This window comes from Danio rerio, chromosome 25 (genome assembly GCF_052040795.2).
Source record: "Danio rerio strain M-AB ecotype USA chromosome 25, GRCz13ab, whole genome shotgun sequence".
In the NCBI taxonomy this organism is placed as follows: Eukaryota; Metazoa; Chordata; class Actinopteri; order Cypriniformes; family Danionidae; genus Danio; species Danio rerio.
In genome coordinates this window covers 22197493-22213532 of record NC_141045.1, presented here as the reverse complement: position 1 = coordinate 22213532, position 16040 = coordinate 22197493, and the positions used below count along the sequence as shown (strand labels likewise).

Sequence of the window (16040 nt, the reverse complement as noted above, 5' to 3'; positions counted from 1 at the left end):
TTATGTAGGTCCGCCTTTTTACAGCTGATTGGTCAGGAGACCGATCTATCATCATTTGGCGACGCAGCGCGGGAATGTAAAAAGCATGTCAGGAAGAGCGGGAGAGAGAGCGCTTTTTCCCTTGATCTCGTTTTTCGTGTATTTTTCTGACATGATTATGATTTTCGTTGTTTTTGCTTAACTTTCGTTTGGATAAAATAATTTTGCATTACTTTTGCCCTCTTTAAGAAATTTTGTGAGGTTTGTACATTTTTATTTAAATTGATTTGTATATTATTTTTTAGCTCCGACAATATAGCTGTATCTCCTCAAGTTCAGTCTTAGTGTAAGGTGGATAGGGAAAATGTCATACGATTTCTATTTTGCAAACACGTTGAAAATGTATTGTTAAAGACATCAGGTAAGAGGTGAAGGTCATCTTTGTTTATTTTATTCAGTATAGGGAAGAATGCGGCGCACGGCGCTGAAGACCTTTTTTTTCTTTTCATCAGTTTTAGCGAGGTAAGAGGGGTTATTCATGAGTTAGAATTGTTTTATTATATTTATTTCTTTTGTTTGTCTTCACTATCACCCCCTTGCTCGAGTTTAACTAATTTTTGTTTGATACTTTTGTTTGAATTTGTTACTTTATTATATTATTTTTATTAGTGTAAATATTTCTCTTTTTTGTATATTTGGGCATTATTCTGGTTTCACTTTTGTACATTAAATCACTTTTGTTGGCAGTTCTGTTGCTTACACCCTCACTTTGTGAAATTACCACACTTTTTAAATGTTTTTCCTTACAAGTAAGTTTCGTGAAACAGTTGAGACAGACAGGCATGCGCTTAGTCTACGACACAAATTATATTCCTGTACTCAACTGGAAAACCAAAATGTTTCCACACAGATGACTTAAATGTGTCTGGGGGATCTGCAATCTCAGTACTATGTGAAGCAGCCATCCTGCGTCCAGTAGTAACGAGTGTGATGCTTACTCAAGTCACATGACATAACATGCACTAAAATACTAACTTTAGAATATAATATTTAGAACAAATCCTCATCATTACTAAAACAATTTAATCAAATATGATATTAAAGATGTGTTTAAATTGGTTCAATTAGTTAGTAACAAGTGACGTCAACCTCAACAATGGGCAGCAGGGGGCGTGAGAGTACAGCGGTACGCCACGAGAGTTTCGCGATACGTATCGTGGTTGGTGTATCGCGATATTTCGGTTCGGTTTTAATATCGTTACACCCCTAATAAAGTTTATATTGTGAAAGAGCATTCGGCTTAGTTTTATTTTGCAGATCACAGGTCAATATTGTGACTATGACTTCTGCATGATGTTTGTTGATCTGTGGAGCAGCAGTTGTCAGGGTTTTGGCTTAGCAATTGCAGTCCAAGGGATCTAAAGAAACGCTGATGGTGACTTTAAAGAGGAGAATTCCTGAGGAGACACATGGAGAGGCGTAGAATGAGCTGCTGTGCTTCATCACAGTGAAGTAAAAGCAGAGCGGCGTCTTGTGGATCCTGCATCTGATTGGCTTTGACAGGGAATCTGAACGGGAAATGGCCGTAAACCTCAAAGATTATTTCATGGGAAGATGAAGCTGATATAAAGAGGCAATCAGGCAGAGAAATGAAAACAGGTAAAGCTGGACGCAATTTTCTCTCATCATCTCTCATAATCTATAATCACAAGAGAGAGGAGGAGAGAGAGAGAGAGAGAGAGAGGAGGAGAGAGACGCTGGTTTCTGTGGCCTCTTCTAATCAGATTTAGTCCATGAATGTGTTTAATCAGGGCTCTTCAGGTATTCATCTGAACAGTTGTATGACGGGACAGATCAGTGCTCACCTCAGTCTGCTGATTTCGATTTAACACATTTTGTAATGTAATAAAATCTGTCTTAGTGTAGGTGTTTGTTTGTTTTTTTGTTTTATTGCTATCAGGAATTACAAGGTTTCTTAAAAACTACTAAATTATTCCACATTTATTTAAACAAGAATTACTTTCCAGACAAGTTTTTTTGAAAACAGATTTATATATTTATTTATAGTTTTCTGTTTATTTACTTTTTAATTGGTTTATTTACTTAATTTACAAATTAATTAATTAATTTATTCATTTATTTCTGTATTGTGCCTTAAATCATTCTTTCTTTGTTAGTTCTTTTGTTTGTTTAGCATTTATTATTTTATTACATATATTTGTTTTTTCTTTTTTTTTCTTCGATTTTTTTTTTTTTTTTGTCATTTTTTGTTTGTCCTCATTTATTTTCTTTTGTTCTTTTTCATTTTTTGTTTTCTTTCTTTTTGTTCCTTGATTGTTTTCTCTTTCTTTGTCAGTACTTTCATTTCTTTTTTATTTTGTTCTTTGTTTTATATTTTTGCTTCTTTTCTGTTTGTTTTTTCTTTGTTTTGTTTGCTCTTACATATTTCGTTTTTTGTTCTTTAACTCTCTTTTGTTTGTTTTTATTTGCTCATTTACTTACCCTCTGTATTTTAACAAGCTAACAAAAATAATACATTTTTACACCTGTCTGACTTTGTAATTAGACCCAATGCCAATTCTTCCCCTTCTCCCCAATCCCAATTCTTCTCAAGCCCTTCCCCTTACCCAAAGCCCTCGTTTTGCGTGTCACATGAAGGGGTTGGGGTGTCTCAATTCTCTTTAGCTTGAAAGAAAGAAAGAAAGAAAGAAATTAATAAAGAAAGAAGGAAAGAAAGAAAGGATTCCTCTTTTAATTCCTCTGTTCATTCTTAAAATTTTATTTTTGTTTGTTTTTAATTTGTTTTTCATTTTGTTTGTTGTTCATTTGCTCTTTCATATTTTTAATTTTGTTCCTTATTTGAATTTTTATAAAATCTCTTTTGATTTTTCAATTCATTCTTTCTTTTATTCTTTATTTGGTTAATTTTTATTTCTTGAATTTTTGGTTTGTACTTTTTAATTGTTTGTTTTTATTTGTTGATTAACTTATCTTCTGTATTTTAACAAGTTAACAAAACTAATTCATTTTTCCACCCACTTGGCTTGTTGACTTTGGAAATAGACCCAATCCCAATACTCCCCCTTAGCCCTTCCCGATAAGCCTGGTTTATACTTCTGTGTCAGGTGATTGGGGTGACCCATGGCACATGCCTTGCGAGTTGTTGTGCATTTATACTTCTGCACGCTGTTTGTGTTGCTCTGCAATAACACTTCTGAAATGCTATAGCTGGCAGTTAGGGCTGTGCAATTAATCGAAAATCCGATTTCGATTTTGGCTTCTAACGATTATGAAAAACCATTAATCGAGATAAACAATTATTGCATCATATACCGGCCTCTTTCCAGTTGTACACATTTGTTGCTCTTAAAAGCATGCACACACAGTCAGAAGTATGCGGTCAGCATTCAATCTCATTCGCACACTGAGACGAGCAGAGCGCACACAAGTCATCTTAATGTGAGCACTTTAATGGTCAAATAAGTGTCAAAACGCGGTGTTTAGTGATTATTCATATTAACCCTCATTTGTGTAATAAACAAATGAGTTGAGAATCAAAAGACACGTGAAAGAGAAACCATTAAAGCGACAATATTCCTGCTGCTGCCTGCTCTAATCATTATTAATCAAACAATAAAAGGAGAACATCCCTCACTGCTCTTGACTGATGGACTTTTGTAGCTAAAGTGTTTTTCTTAAAGTGAAGATGCATAAAGCACAGTTTGTTTCATATTTTTATTCTATTGTATTTATTTCTCTTTCCTTTGCAGGGTGGAAAATAACTGTATATACAGTTGAAGTCAGAATTATTAGCCCTCCTGAATATTAGCATCCCTTTTCCTCCAATTTCTGTTTAATGGAAAGAAGATTTTTTTCAACTTTCTGAACATAATAGTTTAAATAACTCATTTCTAATCACTGATTTGTTTCCTTTGTTATGATGACAGCACATAATATTTTTCAAAATACAAGCATTTAGATTCAAAGTGCAATTCAAAGGCTTAATAAGGGGAATTAGACAAGTCATTGTATAACAGTAGTTTCTTCTGGAAACAATCAAAAATATATATTGCTTAAGGGGACTAATAATGTTGACCTTAAAAAAGGTTTCAAAATATTTAAACCTGCTTTTATTCTAGCCAAAATAAAACATATAAGCCCTTCTCCAGAAGAAAAAATGTTAGAGGAAATGCTGTTAAAATTCCTTTCTCTGTTAAACATGATTTGAGAAATATTTGAATTAAAAAAAAAATTATCAGGAGTTTGAATTCTTTATTCAAAATTCTCATAATCGTTTAGAATAATCGTAATTATGACCAAAATAATTGTGATTATGATTTTTCCCAAAATCAAGCAGCCCTACTTCCAGTAGGTGTTTATGTTCCTCTGTGTCAAGTTTCTTTGATAGTGTTTTGTTTTTTCCGAATGCTACCTTAATGTACAAGTGGCTATAACTTGCTCATTTTGAGGCGGGAATCAGCGGACGTGCAACAACTTTAATCATAAGGTAAACACAAAACAACAGTTTTCATCTAGAGCTCTTTCATGGGACTCCACACTTGTAAACACTTGCTGCATTGGGCTCGCTGTGCTCTCACGCTCACCTACACTCATCAGCGATACCAAGCCGACCAATTACAGAGCTTGCACTTTGCGTCATTTTTTGAGAAGTGCACATCAGGGTCGCCGACAGCCATGGCGAGAGCTATGCGTCCACGTGTAGGCTGCGCCAGAGCATATGCTTGCGCTTGACCCAGAAGTATAAATCAGCCTTTACTGTTCTTAAGAAGTTTTTCTTTTTATTAGTTATTTGCTTACTGTATCTGAAATTTGTGTATTGTTTATTTTTATTTATGCTGATTTATAGTATTTGTACAATTTAGTAATGTGTATTGTGTTTGTCTGAAGTCACAATATATACATGTTTATATATGCATAGTGTTGAGTTGCATAATGATTTCTGCATGTAGATCTTTAAATCACAACATTTCTTCAGCAAAACAAAAAATAGAAATGCTTCCAGTGTATATAAAATCTACATTAATTCCATCTGATTAATGAGCTATAAATATTCATAATGCATATGGAAATGAGCTGTGCTTCCGCTGAGTTTCCTGAGTGTTGTATCTATTTTGGCCCCTGTCAGCTACTGTAGCGCATTTGTGTTGAATGGACTCTGTTAACATGATTATTCCTGTCAGAACACTTGAGTTCACCTCTGTCTATCTTGTGTTCTTTTCTCTTCTTCCTTTTTTTTTTCTTTTTTAAAATTTTTTCCTTCTTTCTTTGGGTTATATTTATTTATAGTTTTCTGTTTATTTACTTTTTAATTTGAGGCCCCTATAGCTCTCGTTTTGCGTGTCACATAAAGGGGCAGGGATGTCTCAATTCTCCTTTCTTTCTTTCTTTCTTTCTTTCTTTCTTTCTTTCTTTCTTTCTTTCTTTCTTTCTTTCTTTCTTTCTTTCTTTCTTTCTTTCTTTCTTTCTTTCTGTCTTTCTTTCTTTCTTTTCTTTTCTTTTTTCCTTCTTTCTTTGGTTTCCTCCTTTCATTTTATGCTTTTTTTTTTCAGCCCTTTCTTTCATTTTTTCATTCTTTTATTTGTATGTTTTTTTTTGTAATTTTCTGTCTCTCTATCTACAGTTAGCTCTATAAATGTTTGGGCATCGACACAATTCTAACATTTTTGGATCTATACACCAACACAATTTATTTGAAATTAAAAAAACAAGATGTGCTTTAACTGCAGACTGAGGGGTTTATTTATATTCAAATTAGGTGAACGCTGTAGGAATTACAACAGTTTTCATATGTGCCTCCAAAAGTAAGTATTAAGGGTCCAAAAGTAATTGGACAATTTGCTTCGGAGCTGTTCCATGGCCAGGTGTGTGTTAATCCATTGTTAATTAATTTCAACTATGCTATTTGCATAAGGAATCTGTTACTGTCATCTCTCAATACTTAAAACTTGCTCTTTTCTTTGTTCTTTTTTAATTCATTTGGTGTCATTTAGTTTCTTCAGTTCTATTTTTGTTAGGTATTTTCATTTGTTTTTTGTTTTGTTTGCTTATTTGTTCTTTCTTTTTTTCCTTTTATTTTGTTTTGTTTTCTTTCTCATTCTCTAATTATTTCTCTTTCTTTGTTAGTTCTTTAGTTTGTTCTTTCTTTCTTTCTTTCTTGTTTTTGTATTTTGTTAATATTTTAATTGTTTTTTTCTTTTTTTGATTCCTCAATTAATTTTTAAATTTGTTATTTATTTGGTCCATTTTCTATTAGTTTGTTTGCTTTATTCTTTGTTCTTTTTTGTTTCAGTTTTGTTATTTTTTTCTTCAGTTCTATTTTTGATAGTTTTATTTGTTCTTTTTGAACATTCAAAAAAATGTAGGATTTTTATTTATTCATTTCTTTTCTTTTCATTTATTTTTATTTTCTTCCTTTTTGTTCCCTATTTTTATCTTTCTTTGCTAGTAATAGTATATTTAACTAAATGTTAGTTTTTTATTTTAATCTTTCTTTCCTTCTTTCTTTCTTTCTTTGTCTTGTTTTTACTTGTTAGTTTTGTTAATTTATTTGTATATTATTGTTTGTTTGTAATATTTCTTTTTCATTCTCTCCTAATTTGTTTATTGTGTTTTTCTCATTTCTTTTTCTATCTTTAATTTAACTTTTTCCATCATTCTTTCATTCTTTTTTCTTCTAAAAAAAAGTACTTATTGCTGATGTAAAATTTGTTATCAGCGTTACGGTTCTCTACAATGTTTTTAGTGCTGCGCATTTGATAGATGGTTACTTCTACTTATTAGCTGCATTTTTAAAAGAGGCCACAAATCAACACTTTTAAAAGGCACTTTTGGTTAGTACAGCTTGTGCACAAAATATCTCTTCGGCATCATAGGGGAGCCACTGAATTTGTAAAAAGGATTCACAGGTACTATATATAGGCCCGTCACTGGAGAAAACATGTTCAGGTGAAAAAATCCCTGAATATTTCAATGTTTCAGACCACAGTGTGCCTTTCCAGTCTGCATATTACATAAGCTGTGTGTGACACACTCGTCTCTCATTCCCAATCCCTCCCTCACACTTAGGTTTAAAAAAAAAAACTGTCTTTCTTTAATAATTCAACAGTACCTTTACCTCTCAGAGCGACACATATGTCCTGTCATTTTAGTCCCAAAATCAAAATGGACTTTTCTTGTTTGAAGCTGAAAAATCCACTCCGAGCACCTTTGATTGGAGATACGAGGTGATGCATATCAGTCTTCTGAATCTGAAATGAGCTTCACGGTGGAAGAGGGTTATTTAAGACGGATATAAGCAAATGCTTTTATCACCACTGCCTTGAAAGCTTTTCATATTACGCAAGCAATTATGTAGAAGCTAAAAATCTGTTGGGACTGATTTTAAAGTCTGTTTGAGTCCGAGACATGGCCCATGCTCTGGGTACAACATGTGCGGTCAAAATGAGTTCATATCTGGTTCATGGCTTTTTCAAATTTGGGTAAAAAGAAAGAGTTGATGCTTTTACAGGTTTACTATACTGTTAAAAAATCTTGCTGCCTAATTTTTTTTTAGTTTAGTCAAAATCAGACTGACAAAAAATAAGGATTTTTATTTTTAATGTGACCATCATTTAGAATGCATTGCTTTACACTACCTGACAAAATTCTTGTCCTCGATTCCAGTTGTAAGAGCAACAAATAATAATTTGACTTCTATTTGTTCATTTGGAAAAGTGGCAGAAGTTAGATTCATCCTAATCATCACAAATACTGCAAAAATAGTTTCATGGACCCAAAATTCTCATAGAATTCAGTCAAGTTTGGTGAAGGAAAAATCATGGTTTGGGGTTACACTCAGTAGAGAGATCTGCAGAGTGGATGGCAAAATCAACAGCCAACAAATGTTTTTTAAATGTTACTTTAACTGGTTTTAATAAGTTAAAGTTTAATAATACCGTCACAAATTAAAGCATGAGTAATAAATCCCTACTCGGCACCAGTGAAAACATTTGAATTTAGCAGTTGATGACGTAGGTTCTGCATGTTATACAGTAGTCTGTTTAGTCAAACATGTGAAAGGATACAATAAACTTTAGCTTAATATATTTAGTTGAAACCTGACTTAACTTATTAAAGTAATATTTAAAAATATTTGTTGTGATGACTTTTAGTTTTTTTTACAGTGTAATAGATTTGCCATCTTGGCCTGCTGCAAATACAGCTATGGAGAAAAATTCAAAAATGAAAATTCTGTCATCATTTACTCGCCCTTTACTTGTTCCAAACCTTTGATTTCTTATTTCTGTTGAACGCAAAAGAAGATATTTTGAAAAATGTTGTAAACCTATAACCACTGACGTCTATAGCATTTGTTTTTCTTACTTATAAAGTCAATGGTTACAGATTTTCACCTTTCTTAAAATTTTTTATTTTTGTGTATGAAAGAAAGAAACTCATAAATATTTGGAACAAGAGTGTGTAAATGATGTTTTTGTAAATTCACAATTTATTGTGTTTGCCGGTTGAAATGTTAATATTTGTTTTATTCTATAAAGGTCTGATAGCATTTCTGCCCACATTCAGTTATGATGGTGAGAATAACACATATATTCAATCAAATATAGTTTTTTTAAACTCTTTTAAAGTTAAATCATTCATATTGTGTTTAAAATAATCTAAAAATGAATACAAATGAATTAAAATAAATATATAAACATGTATGACAACATGGCATCTTCGTGTAATTTTATGCAAATTAAATGCTCTTAAAGGGGTGGACTACCGTTTAATCACTCAAGTACTTTCAAACCTGTTTGAGTTTCTTTCTTTTGTTGAACACAAATGAAGATGTACTAAAGAAGTTTGGGAGGAAACTAAAAATACAATGGAAGTCAATGGCTGCTTTTCCCAATAATTCCCAATTCAATAAATGATATCAAACTTTACATTTTTTGGAGAACTATCCTTTTCATATCCTTATCCTTTCCATATCCTTATCCTTCCCATATTTTTAAATTCCGAAGGAAGGTCATCAGTAGTTTACAGAATAAAACAAAAGTGATATTTCACTCCATATACATATAAATTGTTAATCCCAAGAATCTGGTGCACGTCCCTGCTTTAGTTATTATTGAGGATATGTTGTGGACTTTATATTCAATACATTGTTTAGGCATTTAGAAAACAAACCTCTCTCAGACGGTATAATTGGTTGTGATTTTGTGGTCGTATGGCAGTAATAGCCAGAATGATGTCTGATTGGTTCATTGTTCTTTTAATGCTAATGCTTTTTCCCAGAAGACGGTTTAGCTCTTATATTAACAGATTATTCTATTACTGCGCTATTGTTTTATAATATTTGTTGTAGCTGTCTGGAATCAGATGAGTTTTGGTTGACTTTTCTAATTCAGTTACCTGTGATGATTAAGTAATTTGGCATTTGAATAAATTTGTTATTCAAAGTAAACTGTTAATTTGCGAGTGAATATTGTAACTAATATTAGATGGCATTTTTGGTATTTACATGGCTTTTAGGCTGGGTTGCCTTGCCAGGTTTTGGAGAAGTTGACTCAAAACCCATCCACAAGGACTGAAATGAATGTACAGCCGAATGCTTAATTTTTTAAACATCCTGTGAAATTGTAATTCTTTTTCAAATACTTTTAAATGCTGTTTACAGAGTAAGAAACTTTTCACTGTATTTCCTATAATACGTTTCCTTCTGGAGAAAGTCTTTTTTTTTTAGTTTTGCTGGAATGAAAGTAGATTTTTTTAAGTAAATTATATTTTGCCTCCTAATAAGTATTATTTATATGTATGAAACTTAATTAGCCTAATTAAAATTAAGCCTTTAAATTGCACTTTAAGCTGTATATCTCGCAAAATATTTAGCAAAATGTTATATACTGTGATAATGGCAAAGACAAATGAAATGAGTTATTAGAAATTGATTATTAAAACTGTTATATTTAAAATGTGTTGAAAAAGGTCTTCTCTCTATTAAACTTGCAAAATATTTGAAAAAAGAATAAAAATTTCAGGGCTAATCATTTTGAAATTATCGGTTAAGTCAGAGTTTTATTAAATGACTGAGCAAATATAGTTAAAATTCTAATAAAAAAAATTCACTCATGAATAATTGATGAATGAAAATCATAATTTAATCACAATTTAAGTGACTATATATGGTAAGAAAAATGATTAAGTGCAAGTAAATACCTAAAATGGCTTTATTGATTCAAATAACTTTTGTTAAAAAAAACTAATTATACATTCACCGGCCACTTTATTAGGTACACCTGTCCACCTGCTCGTTATCACAAATTTCTAATAAGCCAATCACATGACAGCAACTCAATGCATGTAGGCGATCATGGTCAAGATGATCGGCAACAGTTCAAACAGAGCATCAGAATGGGGAACAAAGGTGATTTAAGAGACTTTGAACGTGGCGTGGTTGTTGGTGCCAAACAGGCTGGTCTGAGTATTTCAGAAACCGCTGATTTACTGGGATATTTACGTACAACCATCTTTAAGGTTTACAGAGAATGGTCCGAAAAAGAGAAAATATCAAGTGAGCGGAAGTTCTGTGGGCGCAAATGCCTTGTTGATGCCAAAGTTTAGAGGAGAATGGCCAGACTGTTTTGAGGTAATTGAAACGCAATAGGTACTCAAATAACCACTCGTAACAACCGAGGTATGCAAAAGAGCATCTCTGAATGCACATGTCGAACCTTGAGGCAGATGAGATACAGCAGTAAAACACCATACCAGGTGCACTTCAAGCAGGATAATGTGCTATGCCAGAACTCAATCCAATAGAGCACCTTTGGGATGTGGTGGAATAGGAGATTCATATCATAGATGTGCAGCTGACAAATCTGCAGCAACTGTGTGATGCTATCATGTCAATATAGACCACAATCTCTTAGGAATATTTCCAGTACCTTGTTGAATCTATGCCTCGAAGGATTAAGGCAGTTATGAAGGCAAAAGTGTGTCCAACCCGGCACTAGTAAGGTGTGCTTAATAAAATGGCCAGTTAGTGTATATTACCTCAAATATGGATCTTTTCAATTGAAACATTCGATTGAGTTTTAATTTTTATGTTATGCTTTATGATAATAACAGTGTGCAGAGAAACATATTTTATTCAAACAAATATTTATAATATTTTTATCATTTCAAATAACTCTTGTGAAAGTAAAATATCAAAATATGGGCGCAAATTCTGTATAAAAAGCTAAATTTTTTGGGGTGCTTTCACACTAGCACTTTTGGTCCACACCCAGGTTCAGTTGATGTCAGAGTACAGTATGCTTAGCTAGTGTAAAAAAACGATGTCTTCTGAACTCGGGTGCGCACCCAGGAACCGCAACCGAAGAGGTGGTCTAGGGTACGGTTCGTGCAAACTCTGGTACGGTTCACTTCTGATATGAATGCAATCGTACCAAATAACGGAAGTTTTATAAAGTTTATTGGTGCGTGCGTGCGTGTGTGCGTGCGTGCGTGTGTGTGTGTGTGTGTATAACACCTAACATTACCTTGGCGACAAGCAGGACTAACACAGTGATAAAGTCTGCTTGTCTTCTCTAAAAATGACTTCTGCAGACATGGCTTTACATTCTTACGTTTTTGTATTTTTTGTGGCAGATAGACGCGAGTTGCTCTCTGTATGTTACCAAACTCAAAAGATCCAGTAAAAGCTAAAGGACCATGATGTGTGTACGTTTTTCCATTTTGGTGGAAAGATGGCAAGGAGACAATCGAACTTAGGTTTGGGCCAGGCAATTGAGTCAAGGGTGAAAGCACCCTAAAAGAACATAAAATACCAACAACCTAACATATATAGGCTTTCTTGATATTTTCATATAAGAGCCGGCTGTGAATCAAGAAATTTATATTTAAAATGTAGTCATTTGGCAACCTGTTACATCAAACAATAATAAATATGTCATATCATATGAATTTATATTTAATAAATACAATAGATGTTATTTATGTGCATTTGAATTCATATTGGCTTTTATTCAGAATGTTTTTCATTCTCCCAGCTGCATTTCATATTCGTTTTGTGTCGCTATAGTTACAAGCTGACTGTTTTTATTTATTAAGATCGCTTATCTGATGACCCATCTGTCAAAAATCTAATATTGTTATTAATTACCCACCTGATTACTCTTACATTTTCCTCTGAATAGCCAGTAATATGAGTGCTAAAATAAATAATACAACCCTAATCTCTTATTAACTATAATTTTTTTTTTCACAGAAACAAAATATGGCTTTTCTTTTACCGTTTAATTGCTCAAATGGTTGAAGATTTTTCTATTCAGTATGTCATAATAAAAGTCCGTTTTACCTGATCATTGACCATTGCTTGACATGAAGGAAAGTCATTGCTAGCAGCAGGAATAGATTTGTTTCTCAGAAGCTTGAATTTGGCTCTTTCTCCTCCTCAGAGTGAGAGTTTTGTGAATCAGAGACAGTTCGGTCGAGAGCTCAAGGGACTGGATTATGATATCGTTGCTAAGAATGTGTCTGGCAAATCCCCAGTGCCTGATTTCTTAAGAGTGTTTGATTACCCTCAGAAGACTCAGCCTCGGTTAATGCATTAATTATGCGTCTGATTTACATAAACGGTCAATATGGAACTTGGAAACAACACTACAGTTGACAGAGCTGCGTTATTGCAAAGTGATGTTTGTTGTTGATTTGACTGTAATTTGAGCTAATCTATTTAAAGCTGAAGACAAGTTTTTAATTCTTTTTCAAATATTACCAAGTGCTGTTTAACCGATGATAAGAATGCCATGAAAGAATGAATGTAGCAGAAATCATGAGTTTATTTTACTAATTATTTTGCAAGATACTAGTATTCAGCTTCAAGTGAAATTTAGGGCGTACTCGCACTATGCTATCCAAACCATGCCCAGGCCCCTTTCCCGGATCGCTTGAGAAGTGTGAGTGCGCTGAATCGGGCTCAGGCATGGTTCATCTGGCCGGCCCTGGCCCGGTTGGAAGAGGTGTGCCTAAGCACGGTTCACTTGGGCTTTGGCGCGGTACGCTTATGTGTGTGAGTGCAAAATGTGCCAGAGCCCGAAACTGAAAGCGAGACGTGACTTTTAAGGGACTGTTTCATATGGATTTATTAATCATTCTTACCGTTCAGTGAACGCAAACTGTCGTAGTTTATTATAGATGCAAACCCCTCACTGCACGACAGCTGCTTCTTCAGCAAACCTCCTAATTCCTGCAGCACGAGGACTTTACATTTGTTTATAAGCATCAAAAGCGGCTAATCTGTTCGGCAAAATATTTGACTGCTAGTCACTTCATGTGAAACGACATAACTAAAGAAATCTCCACTGTGCTGAGTGAGAGCGCTTGCTGAACACCACTGCATCGATGATGTAAGCGTGCCCAGGACGGAATGTAATGTGAGAGTGAAAAAAGTCAGGAAAGTGAATGAGTCCAGCTTTGTGTAGGTGGGAGTGTCGAGTGGCAAAAGAGGGAACGGTTTGCATGAAAAGTGGAGTTTCAGTACATGCATGCACTGAATTTTAGAGCAGCAAAACAACGCAGGGATAGGCAGTGTAAACTTTTTGTAAACTTATTAACGAAATCATTCTGACTAAGGTAGCCTATGTCTTTAAAAACTGAAAGAGTACAGCTGACGATACTAAATAACTTTGCCTCTAAATAAACATAAACAAAGAACAATGATCACACATTTACAGAGACAGGACAATCAACACAAACTGGAACCAAGCTTTTTTTTAAAGAAAATAAGTGGGAAATGCAGATCTCACCATTTTCAGATGCGAAAAGCTCTTGGGGGAAAAAAAAATGTTCCTTATTAATATATTTTTGTAGTGTGTTAGCAGACCACTGTAATTCACAAATGTGAGTCCAGCTACGCTCTCATAGCAGGGAAATGGAAACAAAACCTTCTGTGCAGCACATTTATAAATGCAACACTGACATCCCATGTCTCCAAACAATTATTTTTCTTCCACTTGTTTTAATTACGGTTGGCAATATAACATGGCGTCTCTCTGCCGTCTGCACACTGTTACAGGTAAAAACGGTCTTCAAAGCTATCATGCATATTAATGAAGTTGCACCTTATTTACAACAAAGCGCGCTAATTGGTTCGAACCAAGTCTTTCAATTACAAATTACACAGTTTACACATTGATCTCATGGCCATAACGTAGCTTCAACATTTCTTTTCAAACTGGAAGAACAAATTTGCTAGAAATAACACAAAAACAACCAATTTCCACTTTTTTTGTGAAATATATGTGTCCTAACAGTGTTTTTAGCAGTGTGGGAAATATATATATATATATATATATATTATCATAACAAAATATTAATATTATTAAGTAACTGTGCAATTTACAAGTACTGTTTTATATTTGTAGTATTTTTTAAATGCATTTCATCTCTGTGATTTAAAAAGTGTAACTATAATTTTGTCATCATTTACTTGTTCAAAACATGTTTGAGTTTCTTTTGTTATGTTTTTGTTAAACACAAAGGAAGATATTTTGAAAAATGCTAGTTGCTGGGACCCATTGATTTCAAATTTTTCACTTCTATAAAGTCGATGGATCCCAGCATCCAACATTATTAGGCTAGAAAATGTGATCAACTTTTTGGAATTTTTTTATTTATTTAAAATTTTAAGAAAAAAAATATTTGAAATAGCAATCTTTTGAAACATTCTAAATGTTTTATTACACTCTAAGAAAAATTCTGGGTTGTCATAACCCAAATTTGGGTCTGTTTAGGAAAAAAATATTTTAATCCAATGATTGGGTTTGTCCATATCTTACTTAGATTTTTTTTAGAGCAGGGCTTCTCAAAATCCGTACTCCAGACTGGATCTGGACCATGAGTGTATTCAATCCAGACCCGACTCCATTTCATATGGAGTCATATTCAATTCATATTCATATGGAATATTCAAATTGTGATAAATGCATAAACCTTGTAAATCAATAGTTTAGTTATTTGTATTTTTGTATAAATAAAATTGAATCATGTTTTTCTACCTGATTTTGTTGTCATGACATCCAGTGATCATACGAGGCTTCACGTGATCGAGCGGGTTAATCTTGCGCGTGTGCAGGTGCTTTAATGCAAAGCAATAATTTCAATAAATGGAGATGTCAGTCTCATGGAAAAGAAAAGTTGGTGAAGAGAATAGACAGTTTAAAGTTGAATAGACAGAGAAGTATGCATTTATTTTTTTAATTCAGTTCAACTCACCTTTATTTCTATAGCGCTTTTACAATGTAGATTGTGTCAAAGCATATAAAAAAGTCATATAGAAAATTATAGTAAATTAAAAAAGTGTCTGTCCGTTTTGCCACAAGCCAGCACAAAGCCATTCTGCTTGATTTGTAATGAGACAATTGGAGTTGTTAAGAGTGAAAATGTAAAACGTCACTATGAAACACGGACATTTTGAATGACAGTATCCACAAAATACAAATATAAGTTTTCATTAAACACCTTTTGTATTTTTCACTTTTTTGCATCTCTGAGAATTATTATTTTTTTTTTCAATTTAATTCACCTTTTTTATAGCGCTTTTACAATGTAGATTGTGTCAAAGCAGCTTCACATGGAAGATTATAGTAAATTGAAACAGTGTCAGTTCAGTTTTCAAGGTTTAAGTTCAGTTCAGTTTAGCACAGTGGATATTTATTTTAAGTGTCAATCAATCAACTGGTGTTCCTAATAAAGTGTCAACCAAAAAGTGTACATTGAGTTTTTTACTTTTTTGGAAGTATTAAAAAATGAAGTGTGTGTAATTATTTGAATGTAAACTGCTGTAAGCAGGCCAGGGCCGAGAGCCATGGGAGCGACACAAAGTTGAGGAATGTAGACTGAATGTTAATGTGAAACACCTGCATGGCACACCGGTCTTAAACCCCACTGAGGAGCTCCAGAAGGATTTAAAGAGGAGTGGAGGGAGAGAGGACTAGGACTGGGACGGTTTGTGCTTTGTATGTGCGACACTAAGCTGTGATGCTGCTGCTTCTTGC

The 16040-nt window shown here is 33.5% G+C and overlaps 1 protein-coding gene across 25 annotated transcripts in view; it reads left to right on the top strand.

The window, feature by feature from the left end:
* The window catches only part of magi2b (membrane associated guanylate kinase, WW and PDZ domain containing 2b), a 251798-nt gene that overhangs the window by 97408 nt on the left and 138350 nt on the right, over positions 1-16040 (top strand). The gene's annotated exons all lie outside the window — the stretch shown is intronic.